Consider the following 20,033-nt stretch of genomic DNA (forward strand, 5'->3'; position numbering starts at 1 on the left):
TTAGAAGTGGGGCTGTGAGCAGCTGGTGCTGAGGACTCAACACCTCCTGGCTACATTTGTTAAGCAGCAGTGGTGTGATCTTGTGACTCCAACTCGACAGTGAACGAGCTCTTTCCTCACAAAGTGCAAAGGAAACAAGATTCTTCTTGATAATAAAAATACCAGCCAAACTAAACAACCAGCCTTCCAAAAATAAACTAAGAATGCCTGTGTTTTCTTCCCAGAGGATGGATGAAGATCATGATTTGTCTTACTAAATTGAAAGATACAAAAGCCCCTAATCACACATGCAAATTCATAAGACTTGTTGGTATCAAAATTCACCTACTTTCATGAAGACATTGGCTCCTAAATTTTTGGCAAAGTAAAAGTTCCTTTGTATTGCATTTTTCCCCATATTACAGCTTATCTGAAATGTCCTTTTATTGCATTATAAATACCTGTGTCCAGAGCGGCAGGTACCTTCCCAGGGCCTTCCAGCAACACATTTTAGCATTAATGAAATTGCTATGCATAAATTAACAATGGCAAGCTCAAAATTCCTAGAATGACGCTGAGGTCGTGACAGAAAAAGCAAATTTAATGCACAAATGGATGAGTTTCTTTCAGCTTTTCTTCTAATGTTCATATTGCATTGAATTTAGTGGAGAAAGGACCCTGCATTTAGCAAGAGTTGTACTGGTTTTATTAACTAGAGTCAGTTCTTGCAGTTCAGTGCAACAACTGAGGTTTGTATTAATTTTTTAGCTCATAAAATATTCTTTCCATGCAATGTAGAGAATTGCTGCTAAAATATTGTAGAAAAGACATTATCACCATTTATTGAAATGGTTAGATTTGAAAGAACAGGAGAGATATCTTGTAAAGACCATTTCAAATTCAATTTGTTTTCAAGGAGAAAACTTGTGGGTTGGTGAGGTTGTACTGCTTCCAGCGACTGCAACAGCCACAGAATAAACCTCAGCAATATGTCTGCAGATGGTGAAAATCTCCAGGAATACTAGGCAGTAGTCTGGACAAGTAGGATGTTTAATGACTGCAGTGGTTACACCTCAAATGGAAATACACAGAGGAAGAAACTTATTCAAAGCAGGGACAAAGAATGCCAGGAGCTAAACTAAAATGTACATGGTAACTGCTGAGAAATGGCTTTTTTTATAGATATCTTTTAGAAGTCTACTGGTAAAAGTTCTCCACAGGTGCCTTTAGGTGCTGGCAGGTTCCCCTGAGTGTCACCTGTGGTGGATGTGTCAGGTGTTGTCCTGCCCCTCCTGGGCCAGCCTGTGGGTCAAACAGGAGAGGATGCAGCAGCTCCTGAGCTGCACAAGATTTTCCTACTCAACATCTTCCCATGGCTCTGTCCAGGAACCTCAGGGGCTGGGGCCAGCAGGGTGGAGGTGGAGCAGCCTCCGTTGCCCTGGGATTCCAAACCCTCTCTGCACTGTGTCCCACAGACAGACACTGCTGAGCAGAGTCCTGCCATGATACATATTTTGTCTGAACAGGCAAGATTACTCCAGTTCTGTGTTTAGACACTTAATTTATAATGTAATGGTGAAAAAAAAAAAAAAAAGTGGCGAATCTACATTTTTTGAGAAGTGTCCAGAGAGCACAACTGCACTTCTATTCTGCTGGTCAGGTCTTAGGCAAAAGTACAAAATGTAACAACCATTTCCCAAATTAAAGCATGACAGGAGGCTCTCTCTTTGTACAGACAAATTTTGTTCATTTTACTGGCCACAGGTTTTAAATTCACATTTTTTAAAACCAACTGTCCCAGACAGCTCCTTGGTCTCCAGCTCTTGATTTTCATTCGGGAAATGTTTTTGAGACAGAAACCTCTAATGAGTGTTTTTCTAACATTTGCCTTTCATCAGCAGGAATATTTGACTTTCTTGTCTTGCTTTCTTCTCCTATTTTTAATTCTTAATTAATTACTTTTTACACAAAAGGAATAACCAGCTCTGTGACAAAACTATCTTCTTATAACCACCACAGGTTATGAACTGAATTTCAGTTTCAGTGCAAGAGGTTTTTATTAAACAAATAAATAATAGTCTTGTCAATTTCAACCATATCCTGGGCCTGTTTTTATGTCTCACAAAGCCCAAACAGCTTGGAAGGAAAACCAGCATGGAATATTTTTACCCTGTCTGACCTAAATTTATGTATGTTTTAGTTCTTCCAAGAGAAAGAGAAGTGGTATAACTACTCCCTCTTCTCAGTTTCTTTTCAGCACTCATATTTTAACTGTGTTCTCAGCTGCCTGCATGAGTCATGGAGAGCTGGAAACAAGAACCCCCACAATATTGTAATAACTGCTTCCTCAGGAGGGAGCCTCTGTGTGTTTTGGGGGATACCACTGAAAAGCCACAAAAATCTCCTGAAAACTCCCTTGTACCAGAAACCTCCATGGGAACCAATAGAGGAAGCGACAATATCTTAGCTGCAAAAAGAGATTACTTATGAGTGTAATAATAACAAAGATACTGAGGATTTCCAGACAACTCTCTTGAAATTCATGTAATTGTTCTCCAGCTTTTGCAGAGATTTCAGACTGCTGTTGACTTTGTGGATTGTTTTGTGTAATGATAGTATTGAATTTCACTGGTCTAGGCATAATTTGGATTTGGTCCTGTGATGTTCCAAGAAACTCTGAAATCCACAGGCTTTTGTAAGAACTGGGAGGGTGTTCAGTGCTTGCCACGCTGATCCACACTGTTCCAAGATAATAAGTTCATCCAATGTCCCTTCCTGTACAGTGTAAGTTACATCCAAACTAAATCTGTTTGAAGCTGCCTAAGAAATATTTAGAAACAATGGGGGAAAACCATCCTTCATTCTGAAATGCCATAACTTCCTGGGAGCAAGCCAGACCCCTCTTCCTTTGGTTCATGTCTGGACTGAGCAGGGCACAGCAAACCAGGTCAAGGATCTTGTGCAGTGAGAGGAAAAAGAAAAAAAGGTCAACTTAATCATAAACCAAATTCACTGGGGGGGGTCAAATGGATTCAAAGAGCAAACACACAACAGTAAAAAGATGTTACGAAACATTAACAGAGGCTCTTGGTATCATATGTGCCCATCAGCTGTACAGCATTTATAGGCCTGTGTGATTGTGCCTTAGCGTGCCTTGGCTCAGTCCTGTTGGCTGGAGCTGATCTGCCTCTAAAACAGAGATTCAGTCCTAAATTTCTGCCCATGAGGTCAGACAAGGAGTTGGTCACACCGAAATCACATCTCCCTACCAGAGACTCTTCCCTTTCTCACTGGGCTACCCTGCTCCTCTCTGCAGCCATTCTGCTTTCACAGCCTGTTTCTGCTGTCATTTCACCTCTGCACACCTCTGACTGCTCATCCTGCAGCCTCCCCTCCCTGCTCAGTGCAGTTTGCTGCACTGAACAGCCTGACTTTAATCAGGACTATGCAGGAATAGCCTTTCTTGTCCAAGAAAGCTTTTAGACATTACAAGTATTCAGGGTTCGTTTACGACATTGGGTAATGAAGCAGAGCTAAAAATACCATATGTTCCTTTGCCATTGCCCATTCATTGCTATAAATGACTGGAATTTCGGTGACTGCAGAACAAAACATGTTTTATGGTTTTGCTTTTAACTGAAGCTGTGTATAAAACTCTTTGCCAGTTGGAATATCCCAGTGTTTTACATAAGAGGATAACAAAGTTTATTTGGAAAAGGCAGCGAAGCCTGCAGCTTGTTTTCCTCTCATTTTCTTTAATGAATGAGGAGAGATCTTAGAATGTGTGATCACAGGAGTGGAACTGGCTGAATTTTCTCAGTTATAAGAAAATACAGTGAGGAATTTATTGAGTCTGCCCCCCAGAACATCACCTCTGATTGGCAATTCAGTGCACTGGATAAGCAGAAATCTTTTCAATCGGCTCCAAGCCTCCTCTGCAATCTGTGTAAAACTATTTCAGCAACGGAATGAGATTATCAAAGCATGACAGAGAACTGACACATAGGGCCAGATTGTTTGAAGATGTTTATTTTAAGTCATTTCACATAATCTTATTCACTATATTTGTTTTTTGAACTCAGAGAAGGAGATTTTTTTTTTCCCTAGTAATTAAAACTCTGAAGGCGGACACTCTTGCCTGCACAATAAAAGAACTTATAATATTTTAGAAAGTATTTTTAAAAAACCCTATAAAAACCCTCAACTAATTTCTTCCTTTCAAGTGCTGAAATGATCTAATGCTATTAATAGAAGATTCTTTCTCTGTGGAAAATTTATTCTTCTATTTAAAGCTACTGGGGAAAAGCTTGAAAGAACAAAAAATTATGATTCTGCCATCTGGCTATCAGTATAGCCTTTGGATGATGAGTTCAGATAGTGGCTTTAGAATGCACACATTTATTTGGAAAGAAGGCAGGATGATAGACAAGGCATCATTTCTCCACACACTTGCATCCCATGGCTACACCCCTGCTAGAATCCCACCCATCTTGTCCCTTAGTGCTGGGGGAAGCAAATTGGGGGATCCCAGACTGACAGCCCTGAAAACCACAGATTTTTCTTCATGCCCAAAACCAGGCAAAGCTAATGCAACAGCAGAATCTCCCCAGGTGCTGCTCAGCTAAGCCTGAGTCTAACCCAGATGCCCCAAGATGAGCAGAACAGATGTTGCTCTGTCCCCATGGTCTCCCTGCAGAGGAACGAAATTGATACCAGAGTTGGGATGACATTTCATGTGGGCAAAGGATGAGAATTCCTGTCACAATAAATCAGCAAACAGAACACCTCCCCAGGAGTTCAAAGGGACATTTTATACTCAATAGCTCATATCCTGCTCCCAGGCACCTGATCCATTAGGCTTTACTTCCTTGACATGTGCTAGGACTCGGTATTTTATTTCACATGCTGACTCTGCACCCAGGTGCCATTCCAGGGATTCACTCCAGAGTGATGAGAATTATGTGTCTTGTGCATTCCTGGTGGGATCATGCAGAGATCACATTCACAAAAACACAGGGGTGTGTTGCCCAAAACATGTGATTCACAATAAACACAGTGAAACCTGAATAGAAGGCTTAAAGCTGAAAATCATGTATTTCTCTGGATTTTGTTCTTGCTTTAATAAGGAAATGGAGGCAAAGTATTTGTAAAGTGAACACTGTGCTAGAGATCTCTGAGTAACCCAAACCCAGTTCTATCTCTGCAGCATCTGCATGGCTGTGAGCTCTAAAATGGAGAGCTAAGCAGCATTCCCCATTAGCAGCCTGCTGGATGGGAGGAATTATGTATTTCTATGATGCATGCATGGCATAGGATTAGATACAGCAGCTCAGACCCCCTAGCACAACTTTTCTTCCACAAGAATATGTATCGTCTTCGCTTAGAAGATACAGACATGCCAAGCAGGTCTTGGTTTACAGACTTTTGGGCTGGTATCCAATAAATTGAGTTTTAGGGCATTCAATAACAGATCAAAATGACCACAATTCCAATGGTACAAAGTGCAGATCCAGTAGAAATTCATTCTGCCCTCTCAGATTGTTTAAAATACATTGATTAGTCCACAGTGTCCCTGCAAGCTTTTTGCTGGATCAGGTATCATTTCTCTGCACCACTTGCACTTTGTGCCGTATCAAGAATTGTCTGTCATCCCCCAGCAGGCATCGGTCTGGCATAAAAGCACAGAGCTGGCATAAAGTGTAACACTGCTCTGGCTGATTTGACAGAAGTATGGTCATTTGCCCACGCCTGCTCTGCAGGAAACCTGTCCTGCTGTTAAAAGCCCTCGTGCACAGACCTGGTGTCAACATCAGCCTCTCATACAATGGCAGAGCCTGGTGGTGCCAGAAGGTGATGGGAAACTCAGGGCACATCCCTGCCTGTGCCCCAGCCCTGAGCTCAGGGTGGCAAAAACGAGACACCCCATGGTGGCTCCAGCCCCTGTGCACTTCACTGCGCTCAGTGATCCCAAATCTAACCAGCAGCTCCTGCCACAAGAACAGAGAGGAGAGGATTTTCGCAGGGTGTGAGCCTGTGCTGTGCAGCTGCAGCCAGGCAAGGGGAATGCAGAACCTCTCTGTTTCCAGAGCAGAACAGATGCCCTTCCCTCGTGTTTGCTCTTCTTGGCTTCTGCACCACAAGTTCGGTAGCTATTCTGTAGTGTGTATCTATATAATATATCTACACTGTATATAGGTATGCATGCAGCATTACACATTATATTATGTAACTACACGTTGAAAATCTAAAAAAAGCCATTAAGGAGTCTGCTGATAATATGGACTTGATCACAAAATAGCTGCTTCTCATGGAGGTTAGAGTGAGAGACGGTTTGGGAGCTTGATTTTAGAGTGGCACAGTCAGCACCAGAGATCCTGTAAACCCAACCCAGCTCCCCAGCAGAAGCCAGTGCTCAGCCTGCCTCTCCCAGCCAGGCTGCTCCTAATCCTTCCTCAGTAATGCATCTCATTCATCTGAGTAGCGTGCATGATGATTTTCAAATAAAACAAGATAAGGCATGGGTTAGATTTGGCATCTATTACAGCGCTGTCTTACACGTTCCTATTTATAATGCTCGAGTGCCTAAATGCACAGTGAAAAGGCTGTAAACAAGAGTTAACTGCAGCTCCATTAAAGGTTTTTTCAGGTCTCCTCATCCCTCCTGGCTTTTCTTTCCTCTGATTCTTTTGTTTCTTCTTTTCTTTTTTTTTTTTTTTTCTGTTTCCCCATCCCTGGCCCCTAGAGCTGGCACAAGGGGAGAAGGGCAGTGCTACTTTGTATTTAGGCAACATTAAAAATGAAAAGTTTTGACATCTCCCAGGCCAAAACTGGCAAAGACAGCTGAAAAAACCCAAACGTTCATGTTCCAAATTGCAAACTTTTCTTATTTGTTGAAAGCATTCCAGGGTGGCTTCAGGCTATGCTGAGCTAGCCTAAAGGCAGGTTTAACTTACGTTTTGACCATTTAAGAAGGAAAACAACTCTCTTCTTCCATGATGCTCTTTGGCACTCAGTAAATAAATTTTATCATGGCAACCGTAAAGCCACTTGAGGCTTGAAGACACAAATTTTAAATTAAAGTGGTCCTTGACATCTTGTTCTACAAACTAACCTGGGCACTCTACAGTCATTAAGAATAAAAAGCCCACATGAAGTAGCTTAGTATCATGTATTAGTGTCATGTTTTCCAGTTGTTACTTCAACATAACAGCTGAGTCTTACATAATCCTGTTTTGTAATTATATACCCAAGTGCTTTACAGCGGAAGAAAGCTAAAATGTGTAGTGAGACCTGAGTCAGGTTGATCCAGTGCTGGAAAGAGAAACTTCATCTCTGAACATTGCTCCAGAACTCTCTGCCTTTTAGCTTCTTTAGCTAAATCCTGGAGCCCAGCAATTTCTGACTGGTCACAGGCTGAGGAAGTTCCCCAGAGCTGTCCTGTGATATGATACCTTATCTTGCTCTGAACATGATAGAATTCAGAGGTTGTGAGGTCTGAGGGTGCACAAATGAATAGTGTAACTGTTTTGGTTTTTTTTTTTTTTCTTACCAAACCTGAATGCTGTGCAGAATGACTGCACTGACTGCCACAGAAAAATATTTTCAATGACTGTAGCGTGCAGCTGTACATGAAGTATGTGCATATTTAGACCTAATTTGAGCTGTAGCTGCCACAGCTGGAGGTATGAATCACATAATGGCTGTGGGTTTGGGCTGCTCTGATGTGGAACCACTCAGCTGCACAGGCAGAGGCAGGGATTGCCAATCCACGCCTTCCTGCAGGCTCAGTTCATCATCCCCTCCTTGGCATCACGCCCTGGCATTCCGTGCAAACAGAGGACAACTTCACAGGGCTCACAACTTCCACAACCAGACCTCGCTGCACCAGCAGAACTTCTTGCCATGATTCTTCTCAAAATAGATTAAACTTTGTAGAAAATGAGAGCAGAGGTTAATGAGGGTTGAGGCAAAGATGGGATGGCACCAGCAGTTACTTCCTACAAGCACAGCAAAGTAATCATTTCTAGCACAACATTTAATAAAACCAAGCCCTACCAGGATGCACAGCTACAGGGGAATTCAGCTGGAAGTCAAATCTGATGCTGTCTGGCTTTCCTCAGTGAAATACATGACACCTGGTCTCCTTATCTCACCTAATCAATTTAATCACATTTTTAATGAGCAGAAATAGAAAAAGTAAACAGTTCCTTTCTCTTCTTACAACACCCATTTTCTTTCTATGCTGCTTACTTTGAATAACCAGAGTTCATTTTTAGACCTCTGTTCAATATTTCATTCCAAGGATTTCACAAGCATCTTTGAAATGCAATTTTGAATCTTCAGCAATGTTTAATGCAAATTTCCTGGGATTTTCCCCCCTCTCAAACTGGGCTCTGTCTTTCAGAGTGGAGGAAGAGCTGTTTCATGGTTTGCTTATGAATCCAGCTCCATTCCCATCTGAGAGAGAAGTAAGAACTCTGTAGACCAGGATACAGATGAACTGTGGGCAATTTCTGTAGTAGCCCCCTATCTTTAGATGATTCAAAAAAAAAATCTAAATGTCATTCAGGGGTGTGTTGCTTTCTATTATGAATTCTGAATAAGAAATCATTAACTACTCCCAAAAAGAAATAGCCTAGTAGGATAAGCATCAAACAGTGTTTCAGCAGTTATGGAATGAAGATATATTTGTGTTTTGATACATGTGCAAGTAACAGTAACTGGCATTGATAATGGTATTTGGGAAGCTGCTGTGCAATGTTACATTAATTTTTTTATTAATATTATTTTACAATAATTTTACATTATTGCATTTATCACCTTCCAGATGATTGTTAAATCCGTTATTGAAAAGGAATTATCACCTATCTTTCATCTTCCAGATAAGAAAAAATAAGAAAAAATAAGAAAAAATAAGAAAAACTGTGAGAAGTTCTCATGATCTGGAGTAAAGGGAGAGGTGAGAGGATCCTGCTGCTTTTCTCTAATTTGGGCAGTGTTTTTATCTGACTTCCAGCAGAAGTGCAGGTGTAACACACCAGGGAAAGTCTCCATGGGGCACTGTGCCTGTGCCATAAAATAGGCCCAGTTTTATTTGTCTGGCACTGAAAACAAGGGAGAAGACTTTTGACTTGCAGACACAGGGAGAGAAACAGTCCTTTGGCTTCATTACCATTGCCAGGGGTGTGAATTACATCCCCTTGAAAATTGCATATATCCCCCCCCATTTTATTTTCTTACAGTGGGAGAGGGGCAAGAGAAAGGGATGGATCCCCTTGGCCATTTGGTTTTTGAACCAGCAGAGTGCATGTGGATCACATTTTCAAGGCTTATTCCCCAAAAGTGAAAATCAGAAATTTACATTCTGAAAGTTTGATACCTGGATGTGTTTGTCCATCTTCCCAAGTGCTGCTGAGGTTGTGGTGCCTGGTGATCACATCTGGATAATCTTGCAAGAGACTGAGATCTAATTTTAGCAAAAAATATAGTGCTGCAAAAATAACATTAGGGTCTGATAGCTCAGTTTTCTGTGAGTGACAGAGCTTATTTCTTCTTGAAAAGCATTAATAGATTTTGCAGATAGATAATAGAAATGAATTAAATTTTCTAGCCCACGTGGTTATTCAGGAGAGCTTGGTAAAGTGAGTCATAAGGGCTCAATAGCCCATGGTTTAATTTAAGTTACATGACTTCCACAAAAATCTTGAGATTTTGGGGGGAGGGAGATGAACTTTTTACAGAAAGAATTACAGAACAAGGAAGGACCAGGGAACAAGTCTGAAGGAATTTGGTGCACAAAGTTGGCACAAGCAGCCTCAGTGGAAGATGGGATGGAGAGACCCATCCTTCATGTGTAATAATCGTGACCTTTGCCTTAGTTTTAAAGGAATACTTGGCAGCCACATAATATAAAATAGATTAACCAGAAGCAGAAGGTTGAGAGAGGGCTGGCTGAATTAAATATTCCAGTAACTGTCAGATTAGTCACGTGTGGCATTCTCCTCTTCAATCACTGCACAAGGGGTGAAGTCAGGAATTTGCTGTACAATTAACAAATCATGGGATAGTCAAACAAATCAGTGCTTTCATCAGCTTCTACCATTATTTCATCACATTATTCTGAAACTGATTTTATATTTTAGGCCTATATATTCCCCGAAATACATTTCTCTGCATATGTGAAGCATGAAAAATTAATCCATTAACAGGTATTCTTTAACTAGGTCTCGAGAGTGCTGTGAGCCTGAATTATGCTGCATTTCCGAGTATCTTTTTAATTTTGCATGTTCTAGATAAAAAACAGTTTCCTTTAAAAATGGTTACTCTCTTCTCTGTAATGACAAGAGGGGAAGAGGATATTGAAAAGTTCCTCATCAGCATAAATAAATTAAAGTCCCCACTTCAGAGAAGCCAAGAGGAATGAAGGTCCATTAAATGTTTTAAGAGAAAGCTGGAGGCAGAGATGACCAAAATGAAGCTCTCCAGTCTAAATATATTAGCAACTCTCTCCACACTTGGATTTTTAAATGTCACACAATCTATTAAAACTGAAACATCTTTGAAGGTAGCACAGTCAGAGGAGGGACTGTGCTACCACATATTTAAATAATGGGCTATCACATTTGCAGGTTTTAAACCTGTATTTGCAGGTTAAAATTCAGCTTTCTGTTAATAGGGCCAGTCTTGTATTTCTGCCTCTCCCCAGGCTCCTCCTCTCTTTGTCATCCCTTTCTCTGCTGCCTGATGATGCCTCCTTTTGCAGGATTTCAAAGATTTGCAAAAATTTCACAGCAATAATCCTGTCATCCAGCCAGGGACATCTATGTACACTATTTATAAACTGATACAGTTCCACTGGCTGCACAATAGCAAATTCATGATTAATTAGGTATTATTTTAGAGAGCTTCTCACACAGCCAGTGTTGTCAGCTCAGCATTCAAACCCAAGTTTTATGGTATTTTTGCTTCAGTGTGGTTTTTTTCAGGCAGATATTGATAAATTGGACACTATTTACATTTCTTGTGTCACTTTTCATAAAGAATGTCTTGTGCATGAGTCAAGATACCCCAAACCTGGAAGATCTGTTGATTTTTTTCCTTCTACAATCCTACCATTGACTTGCCTGGTGGCCTTGAGCAACCTTTCCCTTCCCTCTGGGTTTCATTTATCCTCTTTGAGTAAAAGGGATACAAGGAATTTAATTTACTTTGAAAGGTATGATTACCACTTGCAATGTCCTCTGGAGTCTTGGGATAAAGGATGGATGTGTGATTAATAGAGAGGACATTCCTGGCAGTTGCTTTGGCAGGAGGATCCTTCCCTGTGACAGGAGCACCACTTCAGTGCTCTGGAGGGGGAAGGAGAAATATGCCCAGAGTTTCTGAGGTGATCCTGCTCCATCCATCCTGGCAAACTTTAAGTTTTGAATGCCAACCTTCTCCCTGCAGTATCTCCTTAATATTCCCACTGCCATTTATTGTGTTTTATGACAGTTTTATCTTGAGTTATGGACATATTTTTCACCTGGTTTTCAAATATAGTATGTTTTTATCAACTTGAAGTCATCTTGTAGGCATCTTGCTTTCTGGACTGCTTATTTTAGGTGGTTTTTTTTTTTTCCCTGATCACCTCATTTTTACATGGGCCCTTTCCTAGAAATTAAGCACCTGGATGCACTGGGCCTCCTATCCCCCCACATTAAACTGTATTTTGGCTCTTACTCCTTCAACCCTTTAGAACTGAGCCCTGAGCACCACTCGAGGTGAAATTCAGAATTCATTTCTTTGGGTCCTGAAACTGCTGTTTTATAAAGCAGTTGTTTACTGTGTCCAAAATTATTTATCCCTCTTGTCTTGAAGAGAAAAGGATCCAAGCTGTAGGAGGGGAACCTTCTACCACCGATCATATCTGCAGTTTACAGCTTTCCCTCATCATCTTTTTTCCCACTGAAAACTGAAAATCCCAAAGTCCCCTTTAAGTCTCTTTTATTCACTTGACATGTTTTTTTTCACCGAGATGGTTTTGCAAATATTAAGAACCTCTGTAAACAAGACCAAACCACACAGAGGAAACCCCTCCTTAACCTGGTCCCTGAAGAGCCATTTGGAGCAAATGGCTTTGCATAATCCAGCTTTTTCTAATTAGCATCTCTGGCAAAAAGCCACTTGGGTATATTGGTATGCTTTTATCTTAAGATTAAATTTACATTTGCTGCTAGGTAGTTCTGACATTTTCATTCTTGTTTTAGATCTCTGTCATAACACAATTATTGTGTGATCACTAGTTCCAGCAAACCAGCCCCTATTTGTAAATGGCTCGGGCTCACCCACAGTGATGGGCTCTACATCCTGCCAAATAAGAATTCTGGGGAGTTTTTTGCAACTTAGAATTGAAAAACTGTTGTTGTAAAAGCTGCAGGGCAGGTTTAGAGTATTTTTGGAGCCATATAACAATTCCAAAAAATAAGATGGAAAAGCAACCAAGAAAATAATTGATGAGAATGGATTTTTTTAAGAGATTGCAATTTAAGTATTCTGAAGGAGGTTAGCCCAGCTTTACAAGACAGACTACAGCACAGATTTTAATGAATTTTCCAGAGTCTTGAAGAACTGAATAAAGAACAGATCCTTTCCTTAATCCATTTTTCTAACCACAAAACCTTTTCCTACCACAAACAACTAAGCACTTTGGAATATAATTTTTCAAGGGCAGATTCACTATCAGTGCTATAAATCCTTACAGCTCTTATGAAATCAGTTGATCTATTACTGATTATATCAACTGAGCATCTGCCACAGGACTCTCTAGTACAAAATAAGTTAAACAATATAAATGAAAGGAAAGTGCTTTCATAAACACTAGAAATAGTCACAAAATTTCTTGTGCCATGAAAAAAATCCATAACTTTAACAAAAATTATGTTTAAATAGAATTATTTTTCAATGCTTGGAAACAATGAGAAAGTTGTCTGGTCATAGTAGGAAATGTGTAAATCAGATCAGTCATTCATCTAATTTATTTTAGGAAGTTTCACTATTCACTAAGGTTCCCTACAGCTGCTTTAGTGAGAGTCTTTATTGTAAAGTGCCAAAAAAGATGGAAAATATCCTACCATGCAAAGTTACCTCTCCTAGACATCCCTTTCTGAGATTAGAAACAGAAAAATCAAACTGCAATGCAAAGGTAAAGTGTCTGCTACAAATCAAATAGGAATCTAATTCCGTTCACCACACAGGCCTTTGGGATTTTCATCATTTCTCTGCTTAATCAGATTTCATTTGATGGCCATTCATTAAGGAAAACATTCCTATTTCCCCAGGTAAGCAGATTTTTTCCTCCAAACAGCTTTGTGCTCCACTCTCACTTCACCACACGAGTCTGTTGAGTGTTCAGGTCAAAACCACAGAGAAGGAAAACACTAATGCAGAACTGGAAATCCTTTACTTGTTCTCATTTGAGGTTTGTTCACCTCAAACACCACCAGGAGAGTGAGGAAAAGTGCTCCAGTCACACAAGTCTGAAGTTGTACTGGGCACTTTTTACTAAGACAATGCTGAAATAAATTCCACAATGCTACCCCACGAGGTCTACCATAAACCAGCTCCTTTTCAACCCATTAAAAATTGCATAAATCACATTCTGTTAGCTCAGGGCTGCTTTATAATTGCAAAATAGTGCCAGATTTCCAGCAGAAACAAGGGCTTGGTGGTGGACAAAATTTGGGCTCCATAAATTAATCAAGTATAATTTACCCACTCATAATATCAATAATCACACAGCACTCATAGCATGCTCTTATGTGCAACATTTAATGCTTACAGCATAGCCATTATAGATTATTATGCTATGAAGGCTACCACTACTGGAAATTACACATTACAAATTCAATCTATTGAGTAATACTAAAAATTCAACGGCAAAAAACCCCATATTGTTCTTTTCAGTGGAGATTAAAATATTCTTTCTAGGCTCGCTTTAAAAAGAAACACTGAAAATCTCCTTAACCCTATAATATGTATTATTTAACTTTCTTTTTTTAAAGAAATATCCTGGGTTATTTCAGTGCTACACTTCACAGCATTGCCTCAGAAATCACTCAGTGGGCAAAACTGAGGACAAGGAGCTGAGTGCAGGATGATTGTCTACAAGTGGGAAAGGAGACAAATAGCTAAAGGCAGAACAACTTCTTGATTGGCTTGGCCTTCAAAGCACGTCCTAAAACTGTCCCAGACTTAGAATGAAGAGAAGAAAAATTGTGCCTTGGAATGGTAAAGTGTAGGATTAGAAATACAAAAGAGAGGAAGACAATTTCAAGAGAGACAAAATTCAGCTGGAGAGATCTGAAGGGAATGAAACAAGTTGAATTCAAAGCATGCTGTCCTCCAGAAGCTCAAATGGAGTCCAAGATTTCAGATAGTTTCTCTCTTGGGAAATACCTGATGGGTGCTGGTGAAGGTTCCACCTTCGGGTCAGTCACTCTAAGTCCCTGCAGCAGCTCTGCTGACAAAACAGTGGTGCAGAAGGTCTGGGGCTGTTTTAATTGATCTCCTGAAGTCTTTACTAGAGCTCTCACATGCCTGCTGTTAGCTACATAATCTTATGCAATATTCTACAGTCATTCCCTGAGAAACTCTATGATGGCTTGGCTGCAAAAGTTGTGGATGGGTCAGAGAACTGTGGAAAAAGGAAGATGGAGAAGGCCCTGGAGATCTGGGTTCTTTCTCCTACTCCTGCCAGACTGCCAGGGGGAAAAGAGTAACTCATTTAAACAAGGTGCTCCTCTTCACAGTATAGCTGCCATGTAAATCTTCAGCTTGTTGAGAATCCACAACAGAATTTAGTGAGACATTATTCTCTAAGCATGTAAAGAGCTGCCTTACCTAATGGGTCTGGAAAATCATAGGTACACGTCTCAAGTGAAGCAGTCAAAATCTCTCTCTGATGCTCTGCACACCTCTTAAATCTGTGAGGTTGACACTCCAGCCCCACACTGCTCAGAGCTTTTGTGCAGCAGGCACTGTAGTGACAAGCACTACATAAAAGCTTCTGAATATATTAATAACTTCTGCCCTCACAGATTACTGGAGAAAAATGTGCACTTTAAGGCTGCATCACAATGCATATGCACAAGAAACCAAATGAAGATTGCAGAGGCAACCATAATTCTGGCACTTCCTAAGTTTTTAGTGCCTGCTTTTAAAATCTTCATAATGTGCTTTCAACATAGCAGCTTTCTGGTATATAACATATGATTATCTGAAATTACATATATATTTTCACAGTATCTGGAGAACATTTTGTTTTGTGCTTTAGAAGGATCATGAAAATAATCGTTATTTAACCAAATCATCCCTGGCTTTCTTTTCCCTTTGCTTTTATGTGGAAGCCACAGAACAGCTTTTCACATACCAGATGAATAATGTGTAGGAAGAGTGAGAGAGGAAGCAAATTGATGGCTTCTTTTTAAGTATGTGAATTTAATTTCACCAGGCACTTTAATCATAATGCAGATCCAAATTTACAGGGAAAAAAAAATAATCTCCTGAATGCTCCTAATATGTTGGCTCATATACATGACTGAAAAAGTTCATGTTCTCTAAAAGAATATATTTCTTTCCTGATTTTTATAACTGTTGTTTGAAAATGAAAATACATCAATATCTAAAGTACTAGGTAGCATAAAAACATTCTGCATCTTCAAACTACAGCAAAATGCAGTCAGAGGCTGCTGGACAACTGTTAGATTACCTGAACAGATTTAGAGGTTTCACAGACAGAAATTTTCTTACACTGCTGGATTTTCTTAGCAAACTCTTTTTCTCATCAATGCCATGAAGAAAGAAACGAGCTATCCAACACACTCCTAAACTCAAAGTACTATGGCACTTGCAGTGAGAAAAATTCTTTGTTTCCTGTCCCCATTCCCTCCAGCTTCCCTGCAACATAACTGCAGACATAAATCCCTCTCCCTATTGGAAAAGTGTATCTATTGATCCTGAAATAAGCACGTGTAACAGTTATGCAATTGATCTGCCAGCACCATCCCCAGTTCCCAGTTTGGGAGGAAAACATTCCTGGTTATGGAATGAAGGATTTTCAGAGCACTAAAGTCTGAAAGAATAATCTTACTTGCTTAGGTAAAAGAGAGCCAATGGAATTCTTTTCTCTATTCCTAATCATCACAGAAATAACACATTCTTGCATATTTTATCACACGCAAAATATTCAAGAAATCCTAATTCCTTCATGTTAAAAGCTTGCAGCATTCCCTCAATACAGAACCCCAGAAATACATTTAAAACATCCAAAGCTTTAATGCCCACTCACCTCAGCTAAAACTCCCAGCAAACAGATCAGTTAAAGAAAATAAGGCATCTATAGCAGGAAGGAAATATTTATCCATCTTCCTATTCATTTCTTTTATCCCTTGCTACTCACCTCCAAGAGCTGCTGCTGCTCGGAGCACACAGAAGGCAGCAGCTCAATCCGAGGCAGAAAAAGGTTATTTCCTTCCACGCTCTGTTACTGCTCTCCCTTGAAACTCCTTCACTTTGTCTTTCAAGTTGCACAGGAACACGAGGATGGACCCTTTGGGCTCTCTCCAGGTCTGTGTATATTATGTAAAACAGATGAATGCATTTCCTATTTTAACCACGAAAATCACGTCTGCACTGACAGGCGCCGGGATCATTAATGGTGACTGTGTGCAACAGTGCAAGCCCACGGAATGCTCAGAACTGGGCTCAGCTCTCTAAATGCAGAACCAGAGTAAAATCTGCAAATCGACTTCTCTTTGTTGCAAAGTTCCTCTTTTTCTCTCCCACAGCAGAAAATCTCTGTTTAACCAATACATTTCACTGGAAGTGCTGGAGCAGAGCTCTAGACTTGGTGTAACACCAGAAACAAACACACTGGAGATGTTTTGACCATTAAAATGCCTTCAACCCCAGTGTAACTTTTGGTCAGCTACCACATCAAACCTGTGATTCCTTTCTCCCAAGACAATTTTGTCTTGTAGCACTGTCAGCAAACTGCTCCAGCACCGCTTGAAAAGATTCCAGCCCAAATTACAGTAGTGGAACCCTTACTATTTTTTTTCCTAGAATATTTACGTTTCATATTATTCCCCACCCAGTCTTAGTGATAGCTCCCAGAATGCTGGAAAACAGTCTTTCCTTCCTGCAATCCTAAATGCCTTCATTAGGGAGACTTAATGCTGAAGTGTTTGGGAAGGCAGATGCTCTGGATTTAAAAGAAACATGAGAGGACTCAGTGAACAGCTGCATTGCTCTCAGCTTCCAGAGAGCCAAATTTCAGAATGGTTTTCTACATTATTTTGTCAGTGGGAACGTATTATTACCATCTATATTTAAAAATACTGGCTTTCCTGCACAAAGGCAACAGCAGACTTAAAACCACAATGACTCTTCTGTGCAAGTATTCTGTGCCAATGATGCAGAAAATGAGATCCAAGTGAAAAACAAAGTGGTTTAGAAGGTCTTTTCTTGCAAGGTGTCTGTACAGAACTGGCCAAAAACCACTGGTACAGGAATTCTTGTACACTTTAATCAATATTCACAGCTCTTTGTTGAAATTTCACTGATTGCTCAGTAATACCTTGTCTTTACTAATGAACAACCTATTGTATTACATCTGTAGTACAATGAAATGCTGGAAATTAAAACCCTGTTCCAAAGTTAAATTGTATCTGTTCTAAAAGAAAATATTTTTCAAGTAAACTGAGCACTGTCTGTTTCTGTAGATATTAGATCATGTAATTCCTGAAGGAGTCTGGCAAACAATTCCACTTTGGAGCCCTGAGCATAGACTAGAGAACTACCAAAACCCAGGGAGAAAATCTAAACACATTTTTGTTTTAGATGCAGTACACATTTTCAATAAAATCTTATACATTTAAAGTAAATCACAGTCCTTTTTTTCCCCAGGAAATAGATCTTAACAGTTTTTTCTCTTATTGAGTCTTCTTATGCATCATCTATAACCACCCATGTTTATTTTCCAGAATAGAATAGGCAGTGACTAAAGGATCTACTGCAGCTCAGGTAAATTGCTTCTTCTGAAAAAAAGTGCACTAATCATGTGAATAATATAAAATTGATTTGGTTTAATTCAATGAACATATGTAAAACAGAGCTTTCAGTCATAAATAGGACTTCAGTGGACAGCCCATTGTTTTTTCCCTAAGGGATACTTTAGGCAATAAGTTTAATGAAGTACTGTTTCAACAACTTATTATCATTGGGAGTCATTTAATTAACGTCAGTGGCAGTTAATTTAAAAAAAAAAAAAATCAGTGTCCATCTCTCACTGATCTGTGCACAGAAATCATTCCCTTCTGCTCACTGAAGTTCTGGAAAAAGCTATGACAAACAAAGACCTAACTTCAAATGTAAATAAAAATATTAGGCAAAATCTCTATTAAAAATTAAAGAGTCTTAAAGCAAAGTTCCCAAACATGTGCTTAAATTCAAGAACTTAGTCTTTACAAGGTTAATAGGATTCATTTGTCAGGGAGATGCCTTATGCCAAACAGGCTTCTTTGAGTTTTAAAGCCTTGTCTGCTAAGCTTCTATATACTTGAAATTTAGGCACACAAGTTTGAAAATCTGGGAAAAGCTTCTTAAATGCAAGTGAAAAATAAACAAATCTATCCTGGTGCAGAAGTTTCTATGAGTCATCACTCTTCAGGCCTAGAGGAGTTACCCAACGCAGGAGCTGTGTCACAGCCACAGCAGCAGCCAAGGCAAGAGGAAACTTTGGATACAGGAAAACAAATGAATAAACATCTTGAGGAAGCTGATGCTTTGTACTCTTGCTGATGGGCAAAATTCCCCAGAAGCCTAGAACGTCTTAACTTCAGATTTTTCAATGCCATAAATAAAATTTTGCCTCCTTTACAGGACTCAGACTTAATCTTCCCTTTCTGCATGGGACTCAGAATTCTCATTTTTACACTTTCAGATATGAAGCACCTCTGGGTACTTACACTGCAGCAATAAATCATCTCTACAGTGAATACAGGCCCTTTAAAAGTATCTCTTTTAGAATCTCAGCTTCACTCACACACTTTGTATTCTCCACAGAATGGAATTCTCCATTTCTTAGTGGGAACTAAGTTTTAGTCAAGATTTTCCTAGCAAACATGCTTCAAGTATGTGAATTTCATAAAGTATCCCAAATGTCTCATGTAAAATTCTGTGAATGTGGCAATAGCTTTGAATAATAGTTTACATTTCAGCTGCCAATGTATTTCTGTGTTAGAAGGCATTCATTTATTTATGAGATTCATATATCTTTGGATTATAGCTAAAATAGAAGACAGTCTTTGCTGGTAATAAATTGTGACTCGTTTCACTGAAGCTGGCCAACATTCCATCTTCCAATGCCTTACTGTGCAACTTCTTTAAAAGTCTTCCAGTAAAAAGAGATTAAATTGTCAAAGTTAGCAGGTAATGGCTTGGGCAGTTGACAGAGCACAAACTTGGCACACAAAGCATATGTGGCTATTGAAAATCTTGTTTCCTCACTGAGGAAGGGGTCACTGGGTGCAAACTGGGTAGGTCACCTCTTGAAAATCCAAGGTGGATTTTCTGTTTCTTTTGATTCCTGTTTGCCAAGGAAAAAAAATGATAATGAGAAAAATCTGTCTGTGCATCAGAATGCTGAGTGCTAATTTTAGTACTCTTCAAATAGAATTAGAAAACTCTCTGAGACACTCACAATGAAGAAAAACTGGTATTTGAGGAATCCTTCTTAACAGATTTTAAATTAGGTGAAATTAGGATTACAACATTCAGTATTTATTAACTACTCATAAATTGTGTTTGGACTCAGTTTTTAGACTTTTTTTCTACCAGACTTAATGAATACCCATAGAAGAGGCATACTTATAAAAACTGGAAACAGCTACTGTTTAAAGCAAAAACTTTAGATTTAGAAATTCTGTAGAATGAGGCATTTGTTCTCTTGTCATGAACCCAAAGAAATCTCTCTTATTTTAAAGTCTTTTTCATTTGAATACACTTAACATGTT

At 39.5% G+C, this 20,033-nt stretch overlaps 1 protein-coding gene across 3 annotated transcripts in view; it reads right to left on the minus strand.

Annotated features, from left to right (window-relative positions):
- Window positions 1-20,033, minus strand: part of PHACTR3 (phosphatase and actin regulator 3) — a 100,184-nt gene that overhangs the window by 55,873 nt on the left and 24,278 nt on the right. Inside the window, exon 1 of one of the 3 annotated variants that reach the window (XM_053958682.1) lies at window positions 16,418-16,573. The exons of the other annotated variants lie outside the window; for them this stretch is intronic. The gene's annotated coding sequence lies outside the window, so the exon portion shown is untranslated. Of the gene's footprint in view, window positions 1-16,417; window positions 16,574-20,033 lie in introns of those variants that run through there. 3 annotated transcript variants of the gene reach the window in all.

The sequence above is a fragment of the Vidua chalybeata genome, chromosome 17, assembly GCF_026979565.1.
Source record: "Vidua chalybeata isolate OUT-0048 chromosome 17, bVidCha1 merged haplotype, whole genome shotgun sequence".
NCBI classification, from domain to species: Eukaryota; Metazoa; Chordata; class Aves; order Passeriformes; family Viduidae; genus Vidua; species Vidua chalybeata.